General features: G+C 48.0%; 1 long non-coding RNA gene across 3 annotated transcripts; it reads right to left on the bottom strand.

Moving 5' to 3' along the window:
- Window positions 1-3,173: 3,173 nt before the first annotated feature.
- Window positions 3,174-13,772, bottom strand: LOC126509543 (uncharacterized). Of its 3 annotated transcripts, XR_007594181.1 has the most exons (4): window positions 13,484-13,772; window positions 12,398-13,328; window positions 11,500-11,615; window positions 3,174-3,677 (listed from the first exon to the last, which is right to left on the bottom strand). It is a non-coding gene; the product is annotated as an uncharacterized lncRNA (long non-coding RNA). The 3 variants fall into 3 exon arrangements; XR_007594180.1 differs by having other exon boundaries at window positions 11,500-13,328; XR_007594182.1 differs by lacking the exon at window positions 11,500-11,615.
- Between the last annotated feature and the right edge of the window lie 591 nt (window positions 13,773-14,363).

Here is a 14,363-nt window from a genome sequence, read left to right as displayed (position 1 = left end):
AGGTAGGACTGGGGGCTGGAGGGTGTGTTTGCTTTGGCTGAGGGAGATATTTTAAAAACAGGCTAAAAATAGGGAGCGCAGGAAGGCACCCATACTTTATCGAAGGAAAGTATGCCAGTTGCTAACAGTGAGGGCCGCGTTCTCACGGGCTAACGCAGGTTAATGGAAACATTGCTCCTACAGGGTTGGTGAGATCACAGGCAGCTGCAGTGCCTGGTACCTGGAGTGGGGAACTGTCTAGAAGAATGGCTTAGAAATGGATGAGCTTTGCCGAGAATGTTCTGGACTCACCGTGGCTAGGTGACCTCCTACTTCCGAGGCAGAACTAGCTCAGCCCCTAAGGGTGTAGCTGAGACAGTTCTGAGAGGTCCCCTCTGGTCACAGAGGTGTGGCCCTCCTGTGAGCAACAGACACAGCCCATCATTTTTGGAAGAACCAGCTGTGCAGGTCTTGCGTCTTCCATCAGAGAAGTTAGGGAAGAGACATTTACACTGAGCCAGCATATTGGAGCCAAATTACAGGCATGATTGAAAACATTTGCAAAAGAAACAGACTTTCTCTACATATATTTATATAGACAGATCTCTTGACATGTCAGTTTGAAACCCAAAATGAGATGTACACAAGGATTGGGGGAAAGAGATCCTATTTAGTTTTACTTTGGGGTGACTCATTTTCCACCAATAAGAACTTGTATATTTCAATAATTAATGGTGTATACCTTTCAAAGTATCGGGACATTGCTTTCCAAGAAGACAGCTTGTTATTTATAATTAATATTAATAATTATTTTTGTCATTATTTATTAGACAATCTGGCTTCGTGTGCTCTATACTGGCTCAACACCTAGGCAGTAGCTGTGTGACCTTGTCCAGGTCACTAAAACCTTTCCTAACCTCAATTTCCTGGTCTGAACCCTAAGACAATTGTCATGGATGAGTGAGTATCGTACGGCCATCCTGGACTCATTAGAAAACACAAAAACAACTCTGGATTTCAGCCAACATCAAATAGAATAGGATAAAAAATGTTGGGGTGCATATCACGTCGTGTGAGCCGTTACTTCCGCAAGCTTTCATTCCAGATGTGCGAGTAGCCCTGTATACTGTCTACTGTAGACTGCCATGTGAAAATTTGCCTCAGCTCTGGAGTGAAGTTTTAAAGTTTGAAAACACCGCCAGAGATTACATCTGGGTCCCTTCAGGTTCAAAGTCTGGTTCCCTGAGGCCACACTCCTAGCCACACACATTAGTACCTATGAACAGAGTGCTCAGAGCAGCGAGGAAAAGGACATGAAGGAGTCTGTATACTATCAGGAGGAAGAGCTCAGCCACAGAAGGGGCTCCCTCCAGGGAGGGAGCACGAGCTCCATCGCCGATTCAGCCAAGGCCAGGGACGAAGGCCTCCGATCCCTCCAGACTGCATTTTCAGAGGACCGCTGAGACACCTGTAGCAAGCATCTCTCTTTCCTTTCTTCCTCTGTCCCCTCCACAGCAGGGACAGGTGGCAGGTGCTCTTCTCGGTGGCCTCACACACAAGGAGAGGGAAAGCATCAGGGCACTTTATTCTTGTTTCCCCTGAGAGTCAAAGATGAAGCATCGTCATCACCGTCAATCAACCAACCGACTTTAAAACGGAAGCGATCAATGAATAGCTGGCAACCTGTAGATCACGGACTTGGAGGACAAAGACCTGTTTCTCACACAGATTGTTGACCTGGCTCCTCTGCTTGGAAGAGATTTTGTCCTGAAGGAAAACATTTGCCACTGTTAACAAGATAGATCTTGCAACCAGACTAAGCCACAGGTTTTGTGAGCACCAAATTCACCTCTTGTCTTATGTTATAGGTATGGGCCTGCCAGGAGGGGAGATGAGGGTCCTTCTGGCCCTAATTTTCTTTCTAAATTGAATAAAAAGATGTCCTTAGCGTTATCTCATCTTTCCTGACTCACCCATATGAAATGGTATCTTTCTCTGATTGACACATGGGCCATATGAGCTAACAGTGGCCTTAGGGATAAATTATTGTCGGCAAAACCCTGTGGCTGCGCTGAAGGAAGACTTGTCTTCCTGAGGAAGGACAGCAGTGGGAAAGTCGGGATTCCAGGCAGGAGGACCAAAGCCTGAGTGTCAGGAATGTGCAGAGCTCTGCATCAGTTTGTCAGGGTTTTCATTTCATTCGGGAGTGAGGTGGAGTGTGGGGGGCGGGCGTGATGTCTCTGAACCTCACAATTAAATCCCATCCAGGAGCAGAAATAAGCCGAGGGGTCAGGATCGCCTCCACTAACGTTCCTCATATTTAACAGTTGAAACTGACCCCCGAAGGGGTTACCCCTGCTGACCAGGCTGAGCCCTGGCCCCCTGCTCTAAAGAGGGCGACAGCAGGCAAGTCAGCCACTCCTCTCTGAGCTTCACAGAGTGTAAGGAGATGCCACTAGGAAATGCGAAGTGTCGGGGCAGAGTAAATGGAGGTCAAGTTATGGTCCATTCCCTGGCCCCGTCCTTGTCCTGTTTGAGAAAAGCCAACTTTCATCTTATTTAGCTCCTCGGAAGTGCCATCAGATTCAGATACTCCATACTGAAAAGGTTACTGCCTCACAGAGGGAACACGTGCTTTGTGAAGGTGAGCCTTGTCCACAGGGTGATCAGGCTAAGAGGGAGCATCAAGTCACTGGTGTTTGAGACACGCCATCCAGAGAAACGAGAACCTGGAGTTTGATGGCCTAACTTAGCCTTAAATAAGACGGTTCTATATATAGAAATCTCCACAAAGAATGTCAGGCGGCAGTGTGTATTTAAAGACAAAAGTAGCTTTATTTTCTCCCCTCTTACTACACTGGTGGGCAGGATCAGTGTGTCTTCAACAGCTTTAAAGCTTCTTGGCGGAGTTCTCCAACCCCTTTAAAGATGTTTACAGTTTCACAAGAAAGGACCAGGAAGGGGATTTGTGGGAGTTTGCTCTTTATTCCTTCATTCTTCCTTTCAGCATGGCACAGCTGCCCAGCCAGCAGAAGTCTATAGGCCGCCTTCACAGTGTGCGTGGTGCTGTCTTGAAGATGAGTCCGAGAAGCAGTCCGTCTTCAGTGGCCTTATAGTCTGGGGGTGGCGGAGACTGCAAGACACTGAACGCACGCAGCAGATGTCAGCTGGTGAGCCCCGAGGCAAGGGCTGTGCTGAGTTCCGAGTGCTGGGCTGGGCTTGCCCTTTCACACACTTTCAGACGTGATGTCTATGTTGTTTGCAAGTTAAAGGCAAGGCCATCGAGAGGGCTCAGTGGTTAAGAGGACTCTCAGTTCTTACAGAGGACCCAGGTTCAGATCCTAGCACCCACATGAGGAGGCTTCGGGCCTACAAATGGTACAGGTGGATCTGGTACCCTCTTCTGCCTTCCACAAGCACTGTGCTCATGTGTAAAAGCTCACGCTCATACAAATAATTAAAAACGAAAGAAAAAATATTTAAATTAAAGAAGGAAAATAAGTGTATGTGTGGGGAGTGAGTGATGAGGGTCCAGAAAATGGATGTGGTCCAGACCTGAAGCACCAGAGGAGGCTAGAAAAGGAGCCAGACGGCAGGGGGGCTGCAAAACAGGGTGGCAGCGGGGGAGATGTGAGGCCTTACAAAGGCCTGGTCTCTGCGTTTCCATGGCAGTTTCCGACGTCCTCTGGAAGAGAAAACTGCAAGAGAAAGAGGGCTCCCTCAGTTAGGGGAGGAAGGACACAAGGGACACAGACTTTAGTGCCAGGCAGGACACTGTTTCATACAGTTGTCCTCAGTGACTACAAAGACCCAGCCGCTGGGGTCCCTCTTTCAAACAAATTTCCAGGGTCAGAACCAAACCTGAAAAAAAAAAAAGTGATTCTAGCAGAGATGTCCTGGATGGATGAAGGATGTCAAAGATGGTGAAGATATATATGAGCAGCCGCAGAAGGCAGGCGGCAACTCTCAGAACCTCAGTCGGCCTGGACGCTTCTAGCAGCGTTAGTGGCTGTTGCTTACATGGTTTGCACTGAAGGAGTCTCACAAGCACTGGTTATGAAGCTGTGTGGGGAAAGTGAAATCGCCTCAGCCTGTCAAGGAATTTCCACAGGGTTTGTAAATGCATGTGGTCAGCATGTTTTCTCATGGGACCAGCATTCCATGCCACACCTTGGGGAGCCTGTACCCTCTGTGTGCAGATCCGAAAGTCACGTTGATCCTCCCTTCTAGCTCTGATCATCAACTTCCTATAGCTGGACACAAAAGTCTTCACTGAACAAGTAGTGTAGAGCGCACTCTGTCCTGTATAGAACCTTCTGGAAAAATCTTTCCCAGCGGTAGGGCTGCTTCAGAAGAGTTGGCCAACAAGCAGGTCTAAGCTACTCCAGAAATAAACTTCCTTCTGCTCTGCTGCTCAATTACACTGAACAAACACACGAGATAAGACAAGCTCACTGTGTTCAGTTACTCCCCGTGGAACCCCACTGTCCCCTTCCTCTGTTTAAACTGCACAGGCAAGAGCCATCCTTTGCCGGGTAACTTTGACTCTTGGCCCTGTAGAGAACTAGGCCTTAGCTCAGTGAGAGACCTCAGCGGGGACTAGGGGTGGATGTAGACAATTCTCTTGCTTTAAGAAGGTGAACTGGCTGGTTCTGTGTGTCAACCTGACACAAGCTCGAGTCATCTGAGGAAGGAGCCTTGGTTGGAGAAACACCTCCACGAGATCCAGCTGTAAGGTATTTTCTTATTTAGTGTTCAGTGGGGGAGGGTCCAGCCCATAGTGAGTGGTGTCATCCCCAGGCAGGTGGTTCTGGGTTCTATAAAAAGGCAGGCTGAGCAAATCAGGGGAAGCGAGCCAGTAAGCAGCTCCCCTCTGTGGCCTCTACATCAGCTCCTGCCTCCAGGTTCCTGTCCTGTTTGAGTTTCTGTCCTGACTTCCTTCAGTGATGAACAGCAATGCTGAAGTGTAAACCAAATAAACCTTTCCTCCCCAGCTTGCTTTTTGGTCCTGGTGTTTCATCGCAGCAATAGAAACCCTATCTAAGACAGAAAGACACCTTGGTAAGCTTGTCTTCCCCCTTTGAGGACAGTATTGTCTCTAATGTAACCAACAATCAATTTTCACAGTTTCTTAACTTTTGGCTGAAGCCTAAACATGGCCTTTGCTCAACCATTGAAAAAGAATCCCCAGAAAGCTTTGTTCTCTTGAATAAGAATTTTCTCTGTGTCATGTTTCCCTATCTCCTGCATTCATATTGGATCTACTGTACTGAGTCTTATCTGACGCTTATAAATCCATTTCAAATAGAATCTGAGCTCGTGATGATCAGTTTGCATGGTTCTAATCATCGCAGGGAAAACCTACCAACAGGCTTCCATGCCTCTCTTCATACATGTGACTCTACATGTACATATGTATGTACTCACTCTAGTTTCAATCTGTCCGTTGTTTGTAAGCAAAGAATGGCTGCTTATAGTTTCCAGCTGCTGCTTTAACCCCTTTCCTTGTGCACACTTGAATTTCCCTACTAGTCTATCTCTGAAGCATGACTGTAACACAACTCCTAAAGCATAATAAGGCCAAAATGAATCGCTGTTTTGTAGGACAAAAGGGTCAAATATCAATGATTTGATATGGTTTTACGTAGTTTAATACCCACTTATTCAGCAAAGCCTCAAGTGCCTGAAGTGAGTATTAAGCCAATTTCCATGGGAGATTAAAAAATGAGAAGGATGTGACGTAGGTTCTCTTTGGCGTGTGGACTGTCTACCACAGTACGGGCACAGATAGAAAGAGATGAACCCTTCAGGAAGGGGAAGCAGCTGTCTGGGTGGAGGGTGGGACCCTGCTTTAAAATGGGAAATGCACATTACTGTAGTTTCCTACTGAAGTCCAGAAGCCCACTACAAAACCCTCCCACTAAGAAGCTTTGGGTTTTGACTGCCTGTTAAGGCAAGGTCAGTCTGTAGACTGGCCTTCACAGTCTAATGTCATCCGTCCTAGTTCCTTGCGCCTAGAATGCTTTCCCCTCTATTTCTTTCCTTCCCCCAGGAAAATTCCCCTGCAGAAAGAGTTGAATGTGATGGTTAAGCATGGCCACTGAAGCTGGGTGGTAGTGATGGCACACACCTTTAATCCCAGCATTCAGGAGGCAGAGGCAGGTGGATCTCTATGAGTTCAAGACCAGCCTGGTCTACAGAGCAAGTTCCAGGACAGGCTCCAAAGCTACCCCGTCTTGAAACACTAAAAAATAAAAACAAAAACAAAACAAACAAACAAACAAACAAAGAGAGGTCACCGAGTCCTGTTTTCTGGGTTCAAATCCAGTGTGTAGCTCCTGGCAAGTTGATAAATTACTGAGAGTGCCTCAATTTACCTGCCAGTGAAAGAGAAACGATATTTATGCACTGCCATGGAAATGTTGCTTTAGTCTGGATGTGAGTGACCCTCAAAAGTCTCTGTGTTGTTGGATTGTGCTCTAGAGTGGTAGTTCTGGGAGGTGGGTGGGACCTTCAGGAGGTGGGGCCTAGGGAGAGGACAGTAGGCTATTATAAGCACACACTCAAAAAGGATCTGGGGACCCTGGCTCCTTCCTATTTGTGCTTCTGCTTCATAACCATGATTTGAGTAATTTGTTCCATTACTCTCTGCCATCTGGTACTCCTAGCAGAGAGTCGACCCAGCCCTGGGCTAGAACTACAACCAGGTACCCAAATCTTTATTCTTTATGAGTCAAACTTCTTAGTTTATGACTAACACAAGTGTGTATGTTTATTTGTTACTCAATAAATGTTATATTTTACCACAACTTCTGTATGTTCAATCTTATTCATCTTCAAAGGATCCAAGCAAGGCTCCTGTGCTTCCTCCCGAGTAACCCAGATCCAGTACTCCTTCCTTTAGTTACTTTCCTAGTGCTGGGATATGACACTCGGACCAAGGCAATGCATAAAAGAAAGGACTTATTTGGGGCTTATGGTGTAGGGGGGTCAGAGTCCACTGTCATCATAGTGAAGAGGATGGTAACAGACAAGCAGACATGGTGCTGGAGAGGTAGAGAACTCACATCTTGAGACACAACTGTGAGGCAGGGAAAGCTAAGTGGGAATGAGGGAAGTCTTCTGTCTTCAACCCCAGCCCAGGGACTGGGCCTCCTTCATTTAGGGTGAGACCTCCCACTTTAGTTAACCAAATCTAGGCTTGTCCCGAGGTTCCTTTCCATGGCGATTCTAAATCTTTTATGTTGAAAATCAAGATTAATCCTCACAGCAGTTCGTTATAAAGACATGATTGGGTGAAACCCTGAGGACATGACTGAACTCAGTCTCCAGCTCCTCTTCCTTCTCTGGAGGTGGATTATATCACTATGCCCAAAGCCTCAATCTCCTTCCCCTAGTCAGATGGTTGGTCCTTCCATGGTGACCAGGCTCCTCCATTCTCAGCCACCTCATTAGCTACTCGGGTATGGTCAAGCAACCCACCATGGACAGCAACCAACTTCTTTATTATGGAACAGAGGTTAAAACTGCTCCATCACCGATTCTTCTCCAGAAATCAGTACAATGCTTTGTTTAAAACATACACTTAACATCTTACTTTGCTTCTCTGTTGCCATGCTAACACACTGGCCAAAAACAACTTGGGAAGGAAAGGCTTTATTTCAAACTTAGATGGTCCACCATCCAGGGAAGCAAAGGCAGGAACTCAAACAGGAACCTGGAGGCAGGAACTAAAGCAGAGGCCATGGAGTCACTGTTCACGGGCTGGCTCCCCATGGCTTGCTCAGCTTCTTTTCTAGTGGCACCCAGGACCATTTGCCCAGGGATGGTACCACCCACAGTGGGTTGGTTTCTCCCACATCAATCATTAACTAAGAAAATTCCCACAGGCATCTCTACAGGCCAATCAGATGGAAGTAATTCCTTGGCTGATATTCCTTTTTCCTAACTGCCTCTAGTGTGTATGACAAAAACTAATCCGTGCACTGGTGTTTATAGAAACAATGATGAAATTTAGGCTGTAGGAAGCTAACACCGCACAACGTACATTGGACAGACTGTAGAGACTAGTGAAGATAATGGCGGTAGGACTAATGATATTTCATTAACTCTCAATGTTCCATTGATGATGATCAGATTGAAGAAACAGAGACCTTAAAAAGTTCATGCCCCCTCCTCCCAGCCATTCAGTCCCATATCGGCTTCCCTTGTGTTGAACTTAAGGAAAGTGCCCTCAGAGAAGTTGAGGGAGCTTCAGGTATGAACGACTTAGGCATTCTCATGTATTTATTACAATAGCTTTTGATAGTGTCTTAGAGGTGCCCCTAGTGTTGCTGATAATGCTTGCCTGGGAGCACATCCTCACGGCATGATGTGGGGATTGGGGGGGTGCACATGAAACAGAAGTGGTCTGAGTTAATGACTGCCGGAACTGGTGGTCAGAGGTGGGTTTCTTTATACGCCTCTGCTGGACGGTTTTCATGTCAGCTTGACGCAAGCTAGAGTCATCTGAGAAAAGCGGACCTCAAATCAGGCAGGGCTACAGGCAGCCTTCAGGCATTTTCTCAATTAGTGACTAACGTGGAGGGGCCAGACCTGGGCTGGTGGTCCCAGGTTCTATAACAGGCTGGACAAGCCGTGGGAAGTAAGTAGGTTAGCAGCAGCATCTGCATCAACTCCTGCCTGCGGGTTTCTACCCAGCTTGAGTTCCTGCCCTGACTTCCCTCAGTGATGGACTGTGTTGTGGAGGTGTAAGCTGAAATAACCCCTTCCTCCCCAAATTGTGTATTGCCATTGTAAGCCCCTCCAGGCCCCACCCCTGGGGACTACCACCCTCCTGGCTCTGCTCACAGAACTCCAACAGACTCAGCCCCTCCGGACACAGGTGGCAGAGCTCCACTCGGCAAAGTAAAAAGTCCAAGCTCAGGACTTGAAAACCCACCAGTCCCCACCCTGGAAATCTCCACCCTACAGAGCTCCGCACTCAAGGCACCCTATATAAACCCTGTCTTCTGCTCAGTTCTTGGCTGCTTCTTGATAAAACAGAGGCAGCCACCCTCCTGGGTTTTTCCCTCCCAATAAAGCTTCTGTCACATTCCATCTCCACAGATAAATGCTAATAGCTAGGTGCCAGTTACTGCTGATATCCCTAAGACTACCCTCCTCCCTCCTCCCTTTTCCCCCCTCACTCCTCTCCCTTCCTCCCAGAAATGCACTTGTGAAGCCCAGTACAGAGAACACTTGGGCGCATAAGTGCACCGTCCAGCTTTTGAGTTAGAGCGGAACCAGTTGCATCAGCCTTCAGGCTCCCCCTTCATCCTTTTCTCCCTCCATCCTAACCACTTTCCTAGATGCTCTCATTACCCCGGCCCTGCTTCGCTTGCACTTTACAAATGCCTCAAATGCATGTTTAGCTTGGTTCGTGGTTGAGCACTATCTAGAGAGCAAAGAGTTTGTGGTCTCCGGGGACCTACTCTCTGCCCTCCCCCATCATGTTTCTCAGGTCCAATCATGATGGTGTGAGGAGCTGTCAATCATGTTTGCTGTTACTTAACGACCTGCTGTGTGAAGAAACAGCAACCGCCATTGTCACGCACCATCCATGTCTGTTTTGTTGTCAGACTCATACATTTTGGTCAACCTGATGAGAATAGAATATTTGATTCAAGTCCTTTTTTTTTTTTCTGAGACAGGATCTCACTATGCCAACAAAGGTAGACGGTAACCTGTGACCTCCTGTCTCAGCCTCCGAGTGTTGTGATTACATGTGTGAGCTATCATCGTGACCTCACTGAGGTTCTAACTTACATTTCGTTGTGACTAACAAGGGTTGATTAATGTCTTTATGCTTGTTTGCCTTTTTTTAAAATCTTTTTTTCTTTCAGTGTTTACTTATGTCTTTTGCCATTTTTTTTGTCTTTATAGGACTATTTTTTTCATAATATAGGATTTTTTGGAGCAATGCTTTGTTTTCCACTATTTATTTATTGATCTTTAAATTTTTAGAAATATTTAGAAAATATTTTAATGTTCAAGTCATGCATGTTCCTGGTAGAAAAAAAGGAAAAGAAAAACATTTGCAAAATAAGGAAAATTTAAACCAGTTTTAGTTCCATCTTTCAGATGGGGCTGGGAAAGTCTTTGTTTCCTTTCCAGGCAAAACTAGACAGTCACTGTGGGATGAATCTTTGCTCTGTGAGAATTACTATGTTGTGCTTACCACGCACGAAGTATTATGCTAAACATTTTATATATTTTATTTCATATGTTCTCCCAACTCTCTGGAAGGGCTTATCACCATTATCTTGAATTTGTCAGGCGATCCTAAAATATTTACATTCTTTCTTTCTTTCTTTCTTTCTTTCTTTCTTTCTTTCTTTCTCTTTTTTAGACGGGATCTCATTATATAGCCTTGGCTGGCCTCACACTCACAAAGATCCTCCTGCCTTGGCCGTCCCAGAACTCACTCTGTAAATGAGGCTGGCCTCAAACTCACCGAGATCCACCTGCCTCTCCCTCCTGAGTTTTCAATTAAAAGCATGTACCACCAGCACATGGCTTTTTTTTTTTTCTTTTTGAGTGCTGGGTTTAAGGGGAGCGCTACCACACCCAACAGTGTTTATATCCTTATCCCAGGAATATGTGATTATGTCATGTTACCTGACATAGGAACTATAAGACTGCAAATAGAAATAAGTTTGATATTTAGTTGACCTTGAAATAAGGAGATTATCCTCAATGTCCTATCTGGGCCCAACACATTCAGACGGGAAGAGGAAAGGAGGCAGGAGGATTGGTGTCTGAGGACTGAGATAGAAGACTCAACCCTGTTGCTGACCAAAAACCGAAGAAGAAACGTGATTAGACCCTAACTGACCAGGATTTCCCGCAAGAGTTCTCAGAAAGGAGTCTAACCCTGCAGAGCTCTCGGTTTTGGCGTCGTAAAGGCTGCAGAGCCCCAATGGTGGCTAATGTGGAGATATCTAGAGAAACTTAAGTTGGGGAGATGACTCTTGAACTGATCCCTCATAAGTCTCTTCCTGTGAGGAGGCAGGAGCATCAGGGGTAGGAGGAGAAATGACAAACACAGAGGTCTGCACTTCCCAGCCTTGTAGCCAGGGGGTCCAAGGGGCCTCCAGGGAAGGCAGAGGAGCAGGTTGTCCTTGAAGTCTCAGGAGGGAGGGAAGCCCCACCCTTTTTACGCAGTGACACTCACTTTGGACTTCTGAGCACCAGGGCTTGTAAGACACATCAGCACCACTTTGAGCCTGCGAGTTCATGCACTGCTTTCCACAGGCAACAGGAGACCAACAAATAAACGGGGAGGTGACACAAAGCCAGCTAGTGATGAAAATGGGATTTCAACCCAAGCCAGCGAGCTGCAGAGTCCATATCCTGGGCCGCTGGGACACTCCTGGACAGACTCAAATTCCAGCAGCACTGCACATCAATAACTGCAAACATCTCCTTAGCCGGCCCCACTATGAAGTAGCCGCACCCCACCGAATGCCACGCCATTACCGTGTATTATGTGATAGGTCCCACGTTGTTTCCAGTGTTTCAGTGACACACAAATGCAAGCGGTGAATTTCATTTAAATGATAGTGTTTCTTTAGGGAAACTTAGAACAAGAAGAGCTGGGTCAAAAAAAAGTGTATTTTAGAAAATGGCCAAATTACCCTCTAAAAAGATGGCAATGCAATGGAATTTAAATCACAGCCAGCTAGAGTTGGAACAAGGCACCTTCTGCCTCAAAAATGTCCTTGGTATTAATCCATTTTCTTATCTAAGAGCCACACTTAACATAATTATACTTTTGTCTTTGGCTATACCATCTTTTCTTCTGTAGAGCTGTAGTAGCTAGAAGGATATTCAGAAGTCGCAGAATCTAACCCTTTAAGTTACCGGTAAAAACAGGGGGTTCATCTAGTGGGAGAGCCCAGAGGACCCACATACCTCACTCAGGTCTAGCCTCCTGTCCTCATCAGCTGCTGAGGTCATGAAGATAGCCAGCCCCCAGGCACCAACACTTACTGATCTGTTTTCCCCTTTGAAGCCAGTGAGAAATCTGTTGTCTTTTTAGGCAGAGGCTCGTTATGGGACAGAAGGCTAATACGCTTCCAGATAGCCAGTTACTAAAAGACCAACTCAGGGCTTGTCCTGGAGCAAGTCTGTTTTCTTTTGTTCCTAGTAAAATTTGGTAAACTGATGGCTGGGAATAACTCCACATTGCCTAATGTTTTATGCAAGAGTTCTCACATAAATGGATAATAGAACATTCGCAGCCATCAGCTTTGCCCCCCCCCCCTTTCTATGCTACCCAGGAGCTTGGCCTCTGATGGACACAAGCGTAGGCCGACCCCCTCCCCTGTCCGTGAAGCAAACAATGGAAGAGGGACGGACACTGCCTTTGTCTGACCTCAGTCGCTGAAGGTGGACCCCGCACATTACATCAGCAGGCCGGCTCCATTACACTGCCCCGCGCTGTGTGCTTGAGCTACTGAAATATTGATTTTTTTTTTTTTTACAGAGCCGCGCGCACACACTGAAAAATCAATATTCCAGTGCACACAACAGAACCTGCGGCAGAGCCTGGACCAACTCCGAGGCCCAGCGAGCACTGCTAGCAGGTCTTAGCCAAGCAGGGGGTGGGGGGTTGGAAGCATTGCCTGGGGAGAGCCCCCTAACCTCCGCAAATGCAAACCCGGAAGGGTCAGATAAATACGCAAGTGTGGAAGTGGAAAGATCCCCGAGGATAAACAGTTGGATGGAGCAAGGATTTATCTTTCCAAAGGGGGAAAGGGGGAGAAGGGACCAGTAAATTAAGAAGACAGGAAGGGAAGAATTTTCCAGGTAAGAATCTTCCCATGAAAATGTATCTTTCATTTTCTATATCATTCAGCCAGACTTAAGATGGGAAAAAAAGATGATATAGGCGCTAATCACAAAGAGAAACCAGGCCTGTTCTGAGGAATACCTAATTTTACAAGCTGCAGCTCCGTTTCCTTTGGTGGCCAGAGGCCGTGGGTTTCACAATAACCTGCGCTCTACCTCTGCCTTGATATGGCTGTCTTCTTCTTGGGGAGCGGTGGGGGGGGGGCGGGGAGGGACGGACGGAAGAAATCTAGTCATGTGGTCTCTCTTTCAATCCCCTTTCTTCAACAAAAACCTTCCTCCATGCGTGCTTGGGGAACCACGTACAGATTGCTTCCTTTTACCCTTTTGGACGTGAGCAGTTCGGAGCTCCTTGATTTAGGTCCTCCTTCCGGATGCAGGAGGAGACCTTGACTCCAGGTGGCTGAAGTCCAGCAGGGGTCAGAGTGCAGACAGACCGACCTTTGGGTTAGACCCTGTAGACGTTAAAAAACAAACTGGTATTTTTGACACTTTTAGGTAGTTCCTGGCTTCCTTTTACTTAGAGATGGGCAGTGGGCAGCTAATTAAAAGGGATGGCTTCTTAACTTTGATGAATACTTGATAAAGCTTTGTCCTAGAATTCTCTTACCGAGAATCTTGCTGTCAGTTCTTAACACTCAGCCCCGGAGGAGTCAACGTGTCCTATTCGAGGTTTCCATTTCCCACTCTGCCTAGGAGGCGGCCTCGTCTTCCCCTACCCAGCAGAGACCCAGGCCCAATCTGGGCTCTGGCCCGGCCTGGATGAAGCTGCGGGCAAAGCTGCGTTCAGCGTCTTCTCGTACTCAGGCGGGAAGGAGACCCCGTCTAAGCCAGATCACCCTAGGCGCTGAACCCAGAGGCCGGGCGGGGCCGGACTTGGAGCCAGGTGGCCACCTGGAGCGCCGCGCCCCGCCCGGCTCTGGGCCCGCCCCCGCCCCGCCCCTCTGGCTGCAGGCCCCGCCCCCTCCCTCCTGAAGCCCTGGTCGCAGCTCTATTTGCATAAGGAGGCGGCTCCCCGCCCCGCCCAGCGCGCACGTGACCCCGGGGAGGCGGAGGGAACCTGCTGACTTGACACGAGCCGTTTTGCGGCTCCCCTTGGCGCGGAATAGCAAGAGCAGCCGTGACCTCCGACCCCGCCCGCCGGCAGCCAATAAGAGCGCAGGTCGTCTCCAAACCCAAAATTTCCACGTCGGCAAAAGTCAAGATGGAAGGGAGCGGAGCGGAGCGGCCACTGGGAGCTAGCCGCAACGGCCGGGGACGCGGAGGGCCGGGCTGCGGCGCCCGGGGGGCCCCTTTGGGAGGGCGGCCAGGCCAGACAGGCCGAGGCAACCCCCGGCCGCAGCTCCGGAGCTCTGGACCCCTGCTCTGTCGGCTGCACTCACCGGCCCGGCAGGATGGGGACTGCGCTCTGCGGACCTGTTGCACGCGCGCAACAGCTGCTTGCGCGCAGTGCGTGGGGAGGTGTGCGGGACTCCGCATGGTGGTCCCGG

The sequence above is a fragment of the Alexandromys fortis genome, unplaced genomic scaffold, assembly GCF_014885135.2.
Source record: "Alexandromys fortis isolate MF-2015 unplaced genomic scaffold, M_Fortis_MF-2015_v1.1 scaffold_93, whole genome shotgun sequence".
Taxonomy (NCBI): Eukaryota; Metazoa; Chordata; class Mammalia; order Rodentia; family Cricetidae; genus Alexandromys; species Alexandromys fortis.
The sequence above is the reverse complement of the archived record's forward strand: the minus strand, read 5'-3'. Positions and strand labels throughout refer to the sequence as shown.